Consider the following 15,939-nt stretch of genomic DNA (forward strand, 5'->3'; position numbering starts at 1 on the left):
TATATGACATCAAAATTATTTTTTGCATCAAGTTACTTTGTAACCACATCATAGTATCCAATGAAATTGGTCAGACAAGATCTCCTTTTAAGAAACCCATGCTGTGTCTTAACTATTACTGCAGTCTTGTCTAAATGATCCTGCAATGCTTCCTTAACCAGTGACTCCATTATTTTCCTGGAAACACAAGTTAACTAACAAGTCTATAGTTACTTGTGTCACCTTTTGAACCCCCTTTGTGAATTGGTGATCTGTTTGCACACCTCCAGTCCATGGGGACCTCCCCTGAGTCCAAGGAAGCTCTCATAATTAATGCTAGGGGTTTGCTTACTTCCTTCGCTATCTCCTTTAATATAGCTTGACAGATGCCGTCCAACCCAGGTGCCTTCCTTATGTTTAATTTCAACAATTTCTCCTACACTTTGCTCTCAGTTATTACAAAATTGGGGCTTAGAGGGGAACAGGCATTCTGTGTGTTATCAGACACTCAGTCTAAAACACTGATGGACCCAATATCTTTCTATTTCAGAAGATTTAGGAGAAGTCTGGTTGGCCGGCCTCCCTAAAATCCACTCATGTACACCTTCTCGATGGTAAGCCCTGTTACGTTACTTAGCTGGCAATGAATGTGTAAAGTGGTTCTCTTCAAGATACGTGATCAGCGTGAAGAGGAAAAGACCAAACCCTCCAGCACATGACAGCACGACAAAACAAATGGCCCTTAGTCCCTAGCAGCTTTCTCTCTCCCTCTTGCAGTAGCGAGAGGATCAGAGTGTAAGCAGAGGGCACTAAGAATCTCTGGGTTTGACCAGGCTGCCATGCACAAAAACTGAACTTGGCCTGTTACAATGCAAGATTGCTCATAGGTGAAGATAGGATATTAGAGCTGGAAAAGGAATTAGAAAATGTGAATTGGAATATCATCGGTTTGGCTGAACAACAAAGAAATTAATCACTTATAAGTTTATCAGGTGGATATGTGCTGTACATCAATGAAAGGGGTGAAGGTGGGGTTGGCTTTCTGATCCATAAAGATATAAAAAAAAACAGCATTTTGGAATTCAAAAGCACATCACCAAGGATGTCAAGAGTGCTCCTCAGGATTTCTAAGAGGTACAAGCTGAAGGTTATAATGGTTTATGCACCAACATCGAGCCATGATGATGAAGAGGTTGAAGAAATGTACACCGAAATTGAGTGTCTTTTAGATGAGCAGAAAACCCATTACACCAGTGGTTTCAACCTTTTTTTAATAACGGCACCCCTAAGTAATTTATTTTGTTTTGCTGCACCCCTACTCAATTTTCTACCTGTTAGATCCGATTCGCTGTGCGTGTGTACACACTGAGATGCCACTTTATTAGGTACACCACTGCTGTGCACACAAATGGTCTGTCCTACACCATTGCAAGTCATATGACCACAGTTGTGGATATAAATGCAGCAGTACAACCTTTCTAATATCAGTTAAGTGTACAAACTGTAGCAAGAATGGGGAAAAGGAGTGATCTAACAGAATTCGAACGGGGCATGGTAGAAGGTGCAAGACGTGCTGGACAAAGTATCTCTGAAACGGCAGTTCTCTTGAACTTTTCACACTCCACAGTTTCAAGGGTGTATTGAGAATAGTGCAACGAGCAGAAAACTTCCTCTCAGCGGCATTACTGTGGAAGAAAATTGCTTGTTGATGAGAGAGGTCAGAGGAGGATGGCTAGAATTGTGCAAAAAAACAGACGAGCTACAATGTCGTACATCACGTCAAAAAACAACCTTGGTGCGTAGAACAAAATATCGGGCCACTAGTCGCACTTTGTCATGAATGGGCTACAACAGCCGACGGTCACATCATGTACCTTTGTTATCAATGAAGAACAAGAGAGCACAGCAACACCAGCACTGGACTATCGAGGATTGGAAAACAGTTGCTTGGTCTGACGAGTTGAAGTTCCTAGTGGATCATGTTGATGGAAGGCTCAGAATTTGGCGAAAACAACATGAATCCATGGACCAGTTGTGTCTGACAACTACTTTGCAACGTGGTGGGGGCAGTGTTATGGTGTGGGGAATGTTTTCTTGGCACACGTTGGGTCCATTGATACCTATAGATTCATGTCTGAATGCCACATCGTTGCTGACCAAGTACATCCATTCATGTTGACAGTTTATCCTCGGTCATATGATTATTTCCAGCAGGATAATGCACGGTGCACAAAGCCCAAATCACTATGGAATGGTTCCAGGAACATGACAAGACAATGACTTTTCTTTGCTGCAGCGGCCCGCTCAGTCCATGGATCTCAATCCTATTGAACATCTTTGGGGTGAGCTGGAAAGGGCTGTTCACTGCAGGCCTACACCTCCGTCGAATCCCAAGGAACTGCGTGACACACTCAAGTCTGCATAGTACTCCATTCCTGCACAATGTTTTCACTTGTTCAATCCATGCCTAGACGAATTCAGGCTGTTTTGAAGGCTAAATGAGGCTCAACACTCTACTAGGTAGGTGTACCTAATAAAGTGGCAGCACAGTGTGTATGTATGTATATATATAATAGTAAAAAATACATATTATTATTATTATTATTATTAGCCATATGATGAAGGAAGCCTGAGGCTTATGCTGCACCAGCCAGAAAAAAAAAATTCTCAGAGAGAGAGAGAGAGAGAGAGAGAGAGAGAGAGAGAGAGAGAGAGAGAGAGAGTAGAAGGGAATCACCAAGAAAGAGATGAATGATGATATCCAGCTCAGGACCTGGGTGTGCCAAGCCCATACTCACCAGAATAATTTTCTGTATACGCTGTTTGCCCAAACTTTAATCCTGAAATAAACAAATAAGCGTATGTCACTGAATAATGTTTAGCACCTGACTATATATGTTATATGATAGTTATCACTTATCTTATCTTCCTTCACGGATTAGGCGATCTGCCTGTTCCGATCTCGAAGAGGTCTGCCCATCTTTTCTTCAGTCTTCCTCTGTCTCCTTTTCCTTTTGCTCTATATGTGTAAGCTAATTTAGGGAATCTGTTATCTTCCATTCTTTCTACATGTTCTTTCCATCTTTGTCTATATTCTATAATTTTTTTCATTAATTGAGTAAATCTTTAATTCCTTTCTAATATTTATGTTTGGTATTTTATCTAATTTTGTACATCCTCTAACATATCTTAAAAATTTCATTTCTGCAGCTTGTATTCTATTAATGTCTCTTTGTTTCAGTATCCATGTTTCAGAACCATAAAGAAGTGTTGGTATTGCCATTACTTTGTAAAATTTCAATTGTGTTTCTTTCCTTGTTTTCTTAGCCAGAGTTCTTTTTATTGTTCCATATGTATTTTGAAATTTTGCCAATTTCTGGTTCATATCTTCTTCGACATATGTTATATCACATCCTAGATATTTAAAATGTTTTACTTGTTCTAGTATTTTATTGTCTATAACTATTTTTGTTCTCACCGTATTTTGCCCCTTAAAAGCCATTGTTCTAGTTTTCATTGTTGATATTTTAACTTTATATTCTTCTGTTATTTGGTTTAATTTAAATACTGCTCTTTGTAAATTTCATTTCTGCAGAGGAAAGGAGGAAGAAACAGAAATTTTATTTAGAGTTGCAAAAAGAACTAGATAATGTAAAAAAGGACCATTTAGTTATTTTGGGAGATTATAATGCTCGGGTAGGAAATAAGCCAATAAAAAATATTATGGGATGTTATGGAGAAAATAAAATAAATGGAAATGGATATAAATTAAGAGATTTTGCAACATTTAATAATTTAAAGATAACAAATACATTTTTTAGAAAACATGATATACATAAATATACATTGTTGTTGTTGTTTGTTGTTGTTTGGTTTTTAGGAGCATTAGCAACTAAGGCCATATTGCTCCGGAATATGCGGTGGTCATTCCTTGACCTTTCCGCATCCTCCATATTTGGTGGTGACGGGCTCGAACCCCGGTCTAATCAAGAAGCGTGTGGTACGCACTGCTGCTCCTTCCCACCTGGCTACGGAGACACCACATAAATATACATGGTCGGCAAGAGGTACACAATCAATAATAGACTGTAATAGTAAATCAAAAATTAGCAAAACAATGTCGAGTTACTAGGGTGTTTAGAGGATATGATATTAATTCATATCATTTTTTAGTGGCTTCAAAAATAGAGTTATGGGCTAAATGGAAGAAGAGAATAGCTATTGAACAGGGGAAGGAGTAGTTGGGTTATAAAATAGATATCTACTTCAAGAAGAAAGTATACAAAATTTATATGAAAAAAGGATTAAAGACGAAATAAGTAAAATATTGGAGAGAGAACAAATAGAAGAAGAATGAAATAATATACGAAATATAATTCAAAAGATAGCAAAAGAGACACTAAGACAATTCAGGAAAAACTATAAGAAGAGGGGAATAAAGATATGGAATGAAGAAATAGCTAAAGCAGTACAAGATAAATATCTTAAATATATACAAAACAGGACAAGTGAGAATGAAGAAATATATAAACAAGAATGCAATAAAACTAAAGATATAATAAGGAAAGCTAAAGCAGAGTCATGGGGCAGATTTATAAGCACAATAGAACATGATGTTCGTGGAAGACAAAATTTGGCATATAAAATGATGAAACACTTGAATAGTACAGAGAAAGATACTTCAAGAATAAATATAATAAAGGAAGAACAATGGAAAAAACATTATGAAGAATTGTGGAAAGACCCAACATATCAAATAGAAGAGATACAGTTAGACCCAGTTAGCGACATAGATCCGATAATGAAGGAAGAATTGGAAAAGGCATTGAAAGCTACAAAAAATAGGAAAGCAGTAGGAATGATGGTATAAATGCAGAACTGATCAAGTATGGAGGAAGTTTTTTAAAAGATGGGATACTAAATTTATTTAATAAATGTTGGGAACAATATAAAATACCAAAAAATGGAAGATAGCAAAAATTATTTCAATATTTAAAAAAGGAAGTAGAAATGATACAAAGAATTATAGAGGGATTAGTATACTAAATACAGTATATACATTGTATAGCAAAATAATAAATAATAGAATTAAAATTATCTCTGATGAAATATTAATAGAAGAATAAGCAGGATTCAGAAAAGGAAGATCATGTACAGATAATATATTTATATTAAAACAAATAATAGAAAACGAAAATAGTTTAATTTAGAAACGCATTTAGCATTTATAGATTATGAAAAAGCATTTGATCGAGCAAACAATTGAAAACTATGGGACATATTGAATAATAAAGGATACCCAAAGCATCTTACAATAATAATACAGAGTTTATATCAAGGAACAAAAATAGTAATAGATACAGGTAATAAATTAACAGAAGAAAGTATAATAAATCAAGGAGTTAGGCAGGGATGTAGCTTGTCACCAACATTGTTTAACATATATATCGAGGATATGATATGTAAATGGAAAGAAGAAATTAATACAGGTATATACAGTAAACCCCCGCTATTTGCGGGGGTTACGTTCCTGAGAAATGCCGCGAATACCGAAAATGCGAATACTGAGTTATGCCCCCCATAGTAATAAAGGGGTTCCGTTCCAAAGTATGAAATATATAAGAAAAAATAGTTTGTCTATGTATGTATTATATGTACCTTCATAATATGACTATGTACATAGTGAAATACAAGCATAACGCATCGAAATGAAAATAAGAAACAATTTAATATTAAATGTAATATTTATTAGAAATTTCAAACAAATCTTTCAAACCAGCGCCTTTGCTAGCTAAAAAATTTATCCCGCCAATGCTATCACCAGTTTCACTAAAGTCTTGATAAAGGTGTTTTGCCTTTTCATGAATAATAAGTGAACTTAACAGAATTTTATTTTGAATTCAGTCTTCTATCCACAGATTTAAAGATTTTTCCATTTTTTCTAATTTAACATCACGAGTTAGAGCAAATTTTTGAATCAATTAGCGTGTTTTCACGGACACTACAGAAGATTTTTTCTTCCGATTTCTTGATTGATCGTACCGTTGACTCATTGATTTTATGTTTTGTCACTGAGGAGACACTTTCACCATTAGAAGTTTTGTCTAGTAACTCACTTTTACTCGCTAATGTCATCACCTTCTTTGATCCTTTCATAATTCCCTTGTTATTCGTAGCCATATTTTTGTAAGGGTTAGAAAGAACTTGTCCACAGTAAAGTCACTTTCTTCCGTTAACACACTCGAAAAAGTCTGTTTTACACTGCAAAACAGTAGATTTTTCACTTTTGTAAGCATATCAATTTATAAGCATATAAATTAAAAGCAAACGATGAAACCTTCCATGGCAAGCGCATAACACATATTGAACAAGGATTAGTGGGGAACATCCGCACTCGTGATTTTGTCCCCCCCCCCGAACACTGTTTTGACCGGGAAAGATGATTTTAGCCATGCCAATGTTTTTTTTATGGTGGAAAATGTTCACGGCATTTTAAAATTCACATTTTTTTTAGGTTTCATTTTATATTAAATCAACGACCGCTAATACAGATACTGCATATAATGGGGGTTTACTGTATTTAAATACAAAGAATAGGATTAATACACTGTTATTTGCAGATGATCAAATAATTATTCAAGATAGCGAAGATAATTTACAAAGAGCAGTTATCACAATAATATAATTATAAAAATTACATGTCATAATTAGATTTCGTTACATTTCATAATATAGAGTATATAATAATTTTATTCTTTATATAGAGGTACCAAGTAAACATCAATATAAATCACCATAAAATTAAAAAGATACTGTACACCTTTTTACAATGAAATAAACATATAGATTTTAAAAAGAATAAGTTAAGTAACTTAAACCCAAATTACATGGCACCCTGGTTCAAAACCACTGCACTACGCTATCATTATGGGGGACTTCAATGCTAAGGTTGGAAAGAAACAAAACAGTGCAGAAAGGGGAACTGTAGGAAATTTTGGAATTGGTGAAATAAATGAGAGAGGTGAAAGACATGGAATTTGCAGAATTTCAAGGAATGTCAGTAATGAACACTTTTTTCAAGAAAAGGGTGAACAGAAAGGGGTCATGGAAGAGCCCGAATTGATTAGCACCTAATGAAATTGACTTCATCCTCACTAACAGAAGATATATTGTGAATGATGTTACTGTCCTGTCAACTTAAATGTTGGAAGTGATCACAGAATGGTAAGATGCACACTTGATATAGATGTAAGAAAATAAAGTACGAAACTGACTCGAGTAAATAATATGAAGTTCTTGAGATAACGGAAGAGGAGAAAAAGCAGTATGTACTGGAACTCAATAACAAATTTGAGCTTCTGTAGACTGTTCAGGACCAAGATATCGACGAGGAATACTACAACCTTCTGAAAGTGATAAAGCCCAAGAAACCTATCAGTAAAAGAATTCCAAAGGAGAAAAAATTAGTCAAGAAACACTTGTCATGATGAATCGAAGGCAACAAAATAAAGAGCAAGATAAACACTGACAAGGATAAAATTGACTATACTGAGTTATGCAAAGCCATTAGAAAGAGACTCAGAGAGGACCTAAGAAGATATAACACAAGAAAAGTAGAACAAGCATTAAGGGGAAAACAAAGGCCTTAAATCAGTAACCATGAGCAGTAATACAGAAAGACAAATGATACTAAAACTGAAGAATAGCGATGGTGTACTTATAAATAACAGAGAAGGCATAATTCAAATCACAGAAGACTACTATAGAGAATTATACAAGGAGCAAGGGAATGATGCCACAGTGGGGACGATGTAACACATACGACATACCTGATATCTTTCCTGATGAGGTAGAACATGCATTTAAGAAAATGAAGAATCAGAAAGCCCCAGGGGAAGATGAAGTTACTGTAGAGTTGTTAAAATTGGGAGGAAGAGACATGACACAGAGACTGGCAAGACTCTTCACAAAGTGCATTAGAAAAGGTGTGACACCTAAGGAGTGGAATAATGCAATCATAGTTATGCTGCATAAGAAAGGAGATAAATCAGAAATTGGAAATTATAGACCAATTAGCTTGTTATTCCACATCTACAAGTTGTTCACAAGGGTCATTACTAACAGATTAGAAAGAATTCTTGAGAATCAGCCAAAAGAGCAAGCTGGCTTTAGGACAGGATTCTCAACTATGGATCACCTTCGTGTAATATCACAGCTAATGGAGAAAGCAAATTAATATAAAACACCATTATGCCTGGCATTTGTGGATTATGGAAAGGTGTTTGACTCCATACAGCATAAGCCAATGTTTCAGGCACTGGAAAGGCAAGGCATAGATATCCCATATATTATGATTTTTAAGAAAATATATAAAAACGCTACCTCCTTTATTAGACTAGACAAAGACAGTAGCATATTTAAAATTGAGAAAGGAGTTCGACAAGGAGACACAATATCTCCGAAGTTGTTTGCTGCTGCCCTTGGGGAAGCTTTCAGAAGATTGACTCCTTTCTGCAACCAGTCTAATGTGAATGGAGAGTATCTAAACCATTTACAAATTGCAGATGATATTGTGATCATAAGCCATGATCCCAAAGAATTAAAGGAAAATCTTAATCAGTTATGCAAGTTTAGTAAGGATTTTGGACTAAAGATTAATATGGCTAAAACAAAAGTAATAATGAACAAGTATGCCATAGAAACAATGAAGGAGAAGTAATTGAAAAGATGGATTTATATAGTTATCTGGGACAAGTCATTAGCTGTAATAATGATAAATGGCTGGAAGTCAAGAGAAGAATAAATTTTGGATAGATAGCATTCAGGAAATATAGTCACATACTGAGGAGCAATATCCCAATTTGTTTGAAACATAAAATAATGAACCAAGGTATACTCCCCACCATGACTTATGGAAGTGAAACTTGGGCACTCCGAAAAGAATGGAAGAGAAGATGAGAACTACACAGTGAAGAATGGAACGAATTAAATTGTGATCAGACTGTTAGATAAGAAGAGAAACACATGGATTAGGCAGCAAGCTCGAGGACATTCTTATCAAAACTAAAGAACTAAAATGGTCTTGAGCAGAACATAGCTCGAAGACATGATGACAGATGGACTAAAAAAATAATACAATGGTACCCTAGAGGAGCTAGAAGAAAACCTGGAATACAACAACGGAAATGGACAGATGAAATTCACGAGTTCTTGGGTAGTAAATGGATGACCATTGCACAAAACAGAAGGAACTGGATAGTTGCTGGGAGGCCTTCATCCTGCAGTGGATTGAAAATGGCTGATGATGATAATGATGATTACAAAATCACTTAGCTCCCTGATAGAGTGTGATAAACTTCTGGCATTCCCCTCCTTGAATTCCCCTCATGTATGAATGTCGATGCAAAATACTCATTCAGTTTATCAGCTGCCTGAGCATAATCATCAATAGTCAACCCATCTATGTTAAGTGGCCCAATCTGATTCATCCTTTTCCTTCTAGAGTTCACATAAGTAAAGAACTGTTTGCTGTTTTTCTTTGTGTCCTTTGCCAAAGATTTCTCGTAATCTGCCTTCGCCTGCCTAACCTTCTTTATGACTTGATTACAGACTTGCTTATATCTACCATATTCTTCTGTGTCACGTGATAATTTATATGCATCCCATACATTTTTCTTCTCTGCCACAAGCCTCATTAATTCATCTGACATCCATTTAGGCCTAAACCTTGAACAGTATTTCTTAGTTGGTGTGAAAAGCCTAGTAGCCTCCAGAATTAAATCCCTGGAGGCTTCCATTTAGAATTCAACATTGGTAACATCATCAGTTGGTCCCACTGTACAGAATTTAAAAATTTAAGAATTTTTTCAATTTTATGTCCCCTTTGTGTGTATTGTCTGAGAAAGAGTTTGAATTCCATCATTGAGTTTACCCAATTCATTTAAAACTTTAAACATTTCAATCAGATCTCTTTGCAAGTGCCTACTTTCCAGGTACTGCAATTTGTAAAACCAAAGTCTTTTGTGGTAAGACGTGTCTTTAACTAATCTGGTTGCTCTTCTCTGTACCCAGTCCAATAGATTCACGTCCTTCTTAAAATGAGGCTTCCAGACCTGTAAGCAGTACACAAGACATGGCCTAACCATTGCCATTTTACAATAGGATAATCACTTTCTTGTCCTTACTGGCAGAATTCTTGTATATCATTGACAAAACCATATGAGCTGTCCTTAGAAGCCTGTCTGCACTGCTCAGAAATCTTCATATCAGACTGTACAATTATCTATAGATATTTATCATTCTCCACCACCTGGAATGTGGAACCACTTAATTGTTATGTTATTCTGGGATTACTGCTGCCCGTATGCAGTAAATTGCATTTATCAATGTTACCTTCAACTTCCACTTCTCAGCCCACCTGCCAAATTTTTATTATAATTAGCATTAGTATTTAAATTATAATACATATATCTAAATTACCACTCTTATACCATGTGGAGTTTTAATATATTTTATTTAGGTGTTACCTAAATAAAATATTCAGGTAACACCTAAATAAAATATATAAAAAGGACACTCAGACCTAAATGGGCCCATTTAGGTCTGAGCATCCGACAGGAGTTCTAAAAAGAATTATGTCAATAATTAGACTATTGGCCTCACAATGCTTAGCTTTTCGTGGAACAACTGAACATTTGTTTCAGCCTAATAACGGAAACTTCCTAAAGTTGGTAGAATTGCTTTCTGAGTTTGATCCAGTTATGGAAGAACATATCAGGAAAGTTCAACGCGAGTCTGATAAATGGTCTGTGACTTATCTAAGCAATAATATACAAGATGAATTGATAAATTTGATGAGAAATGTAATTTTAAGGAAAATTGTCGAAATAATAACAAAAATCGCTAAATATTTTTCGATAATCGCTGGTTGTACTCCAGACTTAAGTCATATTGAACAGCTCTCATTAACAGTAAGAGTTGTCTCTTTTAACTCGATTCAAAATAAATATGAAATTGAAGAATTCTTTATTGGTTTTTTTGAAGCTAGTGATTCAACCGGAAGGGTTTGACAGAACTTTTTCTGACACAGTAGGAAAAGTTAGGTTTTGAGTTAAAGTGGCTTAGAGGACAAGGTTATGCCAACGGAGCTAATATGAAAGGAGTAAGAAAGGGTGTACAAAATAGAATACTTGAAAAATATCCAAGGGCATTTTATGTGCCCTGCGCATGTCATTCTTCAAACCTAGTTGTGAATTATGCAGCGTCTTCTTCTACAGAAACAACTTTTTTTTTCTATTGTACAAGAACTTTACACTTTTTTTTTCTGGTTCTACAAAGCGTTGGGAAGTGCTAAAAAAATATGTTTCACAATTAACTCTAAAACCATTGAGTGCTACTAGGTGGTCAAGCAGAGTAGATGCATTGAAACCTTTACAATTTCAACTTTGCGAAATCTATGATGCATTATTCCAAATAATAGAAGACGTCAACAGAGATGCAGAAACTAAAGTTAAAGCAAGAGGGTTAGCAAAAAATATTAAAAATTACAAGTTTATATGCGGTGTAATTCTTTGGCATGATATTTTATTTGAAATAAATTCAGTCTCGAAGCTATTGCAATCTGTAACTATAAATTTGTCAGATTGGGTAAGAATGTTATCAGAAACCATACAAAAAGTGAAAAGTTATAGACAATCTGGATATGATCAGATGAAAATTGCTGCTAATGAGATTGCAGAGAATCTTGAATGCAGTACAGAATTTCCTGCCGAAACTGAATTAGAGCCAGAAGGAAAAAGCGTCAATTTGACTATGAAGAAGCTGTCGATGAACCCATAACAGAGTAGAATAAATTTAAAATAAACTTTTTCAATTATATTCTGGACATTATCCTTAAATCTCTGAATGAACAATTCATGCTTCTGGAAACCCATAGCAAAAAATTTTCAGTTTTTATATGACATTTTAAAACTCAAGGATATAGATGACAAAACGCTAGAAAATTATTGTACCAGTCTCCAGTTAATACTTTCAGTCGAAAATGAATCAAATATAAATGCAAATGATCTTCAAGAAGAATTACGTGATGTCCCGAATGCTACCATATTCTATGAAACCTTTGGATGTTTTAAATTATTTGTGCCAAAATAACTTAATTACTTTGTATCTGAATACTGTTGTAGCTCTGAGAATTTTATTAACACTCCCTATCTCTGTAGCTAGTGGGGAAAGAACATTTTCCAAATTAAAATTAATAAAACACTACTTAAGAAGTTCAATAAGCCAAACAAAACTTAGAAATCTGGCATTAATTTCTATTGAATCTACATTGGCTGCCACTCTAGACTACAAATCCCTAATTTACGAATTTGCTAAAGTTAAAGTTAGAAGGGTAAAACTGTAGTAGATTGTTGTAGTTGATATCATTATTTTAAAGTAGTTTATATTTTCAAAATAAAAATAGTATTCGTACATTTTGTGCAGTTTTTTTTTTTTTTTTTAAATCACAATTGAAGGTTATTTTAAAGAAAAAACATTTAAGGGGTGGCATTTCGAAGACTTGCATCATACTGAGAAAATCTACCGCATGGCCCCGACTAAAATAGTCAGTGTGTTAAAAACCTTCAAAGCAGTAAACCAACAAGCTTATCAGAAAGTTGAGGTGGAAGGTCAAGTCTTGTGTCATTGAGGCTTTATGAGGATTATGTCAGCTGAGGATAAGAAAGTGCCTAGTAAGTGAGACATGACTCAGAAATTAGAAATTTTCTGAGAGTAACAAAGCCTGGGATCAACAAAGTCTTGTTGTATTATCAGTAAATTGAAATTAATTATATATATATGCAGATATAAAAAATGTAACTGTGTATAAAATATTTTATATAGAAATAAAGAGGAATTTACCTCAATGCTTTTTTGTAGAATGCTTCACTATAGCAGCCTCCTAAATTCAATCAGACGTAAAATTATTTCTCAATGGCTTCCTTCCCTCACAGGCATATGAATGGTCTGACGTATCTGCGATCGATAGTCAAGATCTCCCAACCCGACCACCTCACAAAAATTCCTAAACATCAAACCACCACCACCACATAACCCTGAGAGCCAGAACACATCTTGTTTAATAATAAACTTATTAAAATGATTGCTGCATATAAAAATTAAAATCTTTTAAATTAGCTATTATTAGATTTTATTATTAGACAAGATTCTTCTGACTCTCAGGGTTGTGGTGGTGGTTTTTTTTTTTTTTTTTTTTTTTATGTGAACCCCAAACACGAGAGGTATTAGAACCTATAGTACTTAGTACCGTGCTTGGGTTGGAGGTTGAGAAGATGAAAGAAGATATTTGTTGACATTGGACTTGAACTTCTGTAGATTGTAATTTTCAGGAAATACATATGAAGGAAGGTTGTTCCAGAAAACGGCAGTTGAATGAATAAATGAGGATGAAAAGTTGGTTCTGTGGGCTTGAAGTTGGACAGTAAATGGATGTTGGCTGGAGGCGGCACGTGTTCGGACTGTTTTGAAAGAGAGAGCGGGAATTATAGAAGCCAATTCAGAGGAACAGTGCCCATGGAAGTATCTGTAGAAGAGGCATGCAGCAGAAACAGTGCGTCTATGAGAAAGCGAGTGGAGAGACTCTGTTAGAGATGAATCATTAATTAACCTAACTTCTTCTGAATGGAATCAAGAAGCCTGAGAGAGGTTTTGGGGGCACCGCCCCAGATGTGGGAACAATATTCCATGGCAGGGCGGATTTGCGATTTATACAGAGTGAGCAGCTGCTTGGAAGAAAAGTAACGCCAAGAGCAAAAGAGAAAACCAAGTTTTTTAGATGCAGAGGAAGCAATATTTGTAATGTGCTTGTGCCAAGAGAGATTAGAAGTCAGGGTAATTCCTAAAAGAGATATATCATTTTGCCTAGAAATCGGAGTGTCACTAAAGATAAGCATAGGAGCAGAAGAATCCTTTTTGCGAGATATAAGACAAGACTGAGTTTTAGAAGGGTTGAAATCAACTAAGTTGTCTTTGCCCCACTGGAGAATTACCTGAAGATCGGCATTTAAGGAATTGGCAGCAGATTTTCGAGAAGTTGAAGCTGATTGAGCAGGACAAGGTTTCTCAAAATGGAAAGTTGAATGCAATGTGCTATCATCGGCAAAACTATGGATAGGATTTCCAGTCAATGGAAGAAGGTCATTGATATACAAGAGGAAAAGAGTGGGGGAAAGAACTGAACCTTAGGGGACACCGGCATTAGTGGAGAAGTTAGAAGACAGAGAGTCATCTACCATCACCCTCAGTGAGCGATCAGAGAGAAAACTGGATAACCAATTACTAAAAACAGTTGGCAAACCATAAGATGGAAGCTTGTTTAGAAGACCTTTATGCCAAACACGATCAGAAGCCTTTGAGATGTCAAGAGCAACTACTTGTGTTTCACCGAACCTTTCCATTGAATTAGTCCATAAATGGGTAACATAAGCCAGAATATCACCAGTGGATCGACACTGACGGAATCCATACTGGTGATCGTTGATCAGACGGAAGGTTTCTAGGTAGTTTAAGAGTTGGCGGTTAATTGATTTCTCCATTACTTTAGAAAGAGTAGAAGTAATTGCAATGGGACGATAATTGGATGGGAGGGATTTGTCACCCTTTTTAGGAACTGGCTGGATATGAGCAAATTTCCAAGCAGAAGGAAAAACACCTTTGGAATAAGAAAGTGAAAAAAAGGTGGCAAAGAATAGGAGTAAGTTCAGGAGCACAGGTTTTGAGAACAAGTGGAGAAATACCATCAGGACCTGGAGCTTTCTTAGCATCAAGATTCATCAAAATCCTTCTGATAGCCTTTTGACGGAAGACCACAGGAGGCATTGAATGGAGCGTGTTAGGAATGGTGGGAGGTGTTTTACCAAAATCATTAATACATGAGCTGGAAGAAAAATGGGATGCTAGCAGGCCAGCTTTATCCTTGGCTGAAGTGACAACAGAACCATCTGGTTTGGACACAGGTGGGAGCAGAGATGGGCAAAAGTTGCGGCCAATAGCTTTGGCAAGAGACCAGAATGCTCGGCTACCATTAGGGCAAGAAGCAAGTTTTCTACTCTTAGCCTGTTCAAACTCTAGTTTGGACTGATTAATAACTGCTTTACGATTGTTGTGAGTTTTGGTGTAGGCAGAAAATGAAACTGAAGAATTAGAAACAAGCCAATTACGATATGCAACATTCTTCTCTTGGACAGCCTTAGCACATTTATTGGAAAACCAAGGTTTAGATAAAGGACGAGATTTTAAAGTGGAGTGTGGGATAAAGGATTCCATTCCTGCAAGAATAATTTCACTGAAACGATCTGAGCAAACGTTGACATCAGAAGTTTTGAAACAGTAATCAGACCAGGGAAAAGAAGAAAAGAAGTCTCGCAGGTCATCCCATTTTGCATTCTTGTAATTCCAAACAATAAGAGGTTGGGAATAGCCATGAGATAAAGGTTCCATTGGAGAAGAGACAATCACCAAGTTGTGATCTGAAGTGCCTAAAGGACCTCTCACTTCGACCTTGTACTTAGAAGGGCTGTTTGTGAGAAAAAGGTCAAGCGTATTGGCTGTATGATTAGGATTGTCCGGTATTCTTGTAGGTAAATGAACAATCTGTGCTAGGTCATTAGTAATTGCAAAAGCCTCAGCATCTTGACCTGCTGGGTCGGTGTGACTAGAAAACGGAAGCCAGCTGGAGTTGTGAACATTAAAATCACCAAGGAAAATTACCTCACTGTTAGGAAAGTTGGACTGGAGAAAGTCAAGTTGCAAAGAGAGGAAGTCAAAGAGCTCCAAGTGATTAGTGGAGTTGGGAGAACGGTAGAGACAACAGATGAATTTGACATAATGAGGTAGAGAGATTTTAAGCCAGAGAAGATCAAAAAGAGGAGATTCCAAATTGCCAAGTCTCTGACAGGGAAT

General features: G+C 36.0%; 1 protein-coding gene across 2 annotated transcripts in view; it reads left to right on the forward strand.

The window, feature by feature from the left end:
• LOC150088616 (uncharacterized) overlaps window positions 1-15,939 on the forward strand; it is a 345,392-nt gene that overhangs the window by 247,929 nt on the left and 81,524 nt on the right. The gene's annotated exons all lie outside the window — the stretch shown is intronic.

The sequence above is a fragment of the Mastigoproctus giganteus genome, chromosome 3 (genome assembly GCF_048544385.1).
Source record: "Mastigoproctus giganteus isolate SK-2022 chromosome 3, ASM4854438v1, whole genome shotgun sequence".
Taxonomy (NCBI): domain Eukaryota; kingdom Metazoa; phylum Arthropoda; class Arachnida; order Uropygi; family Thelyphonidae; genus Mastigoproctus; species Mastigoproctus giganteus.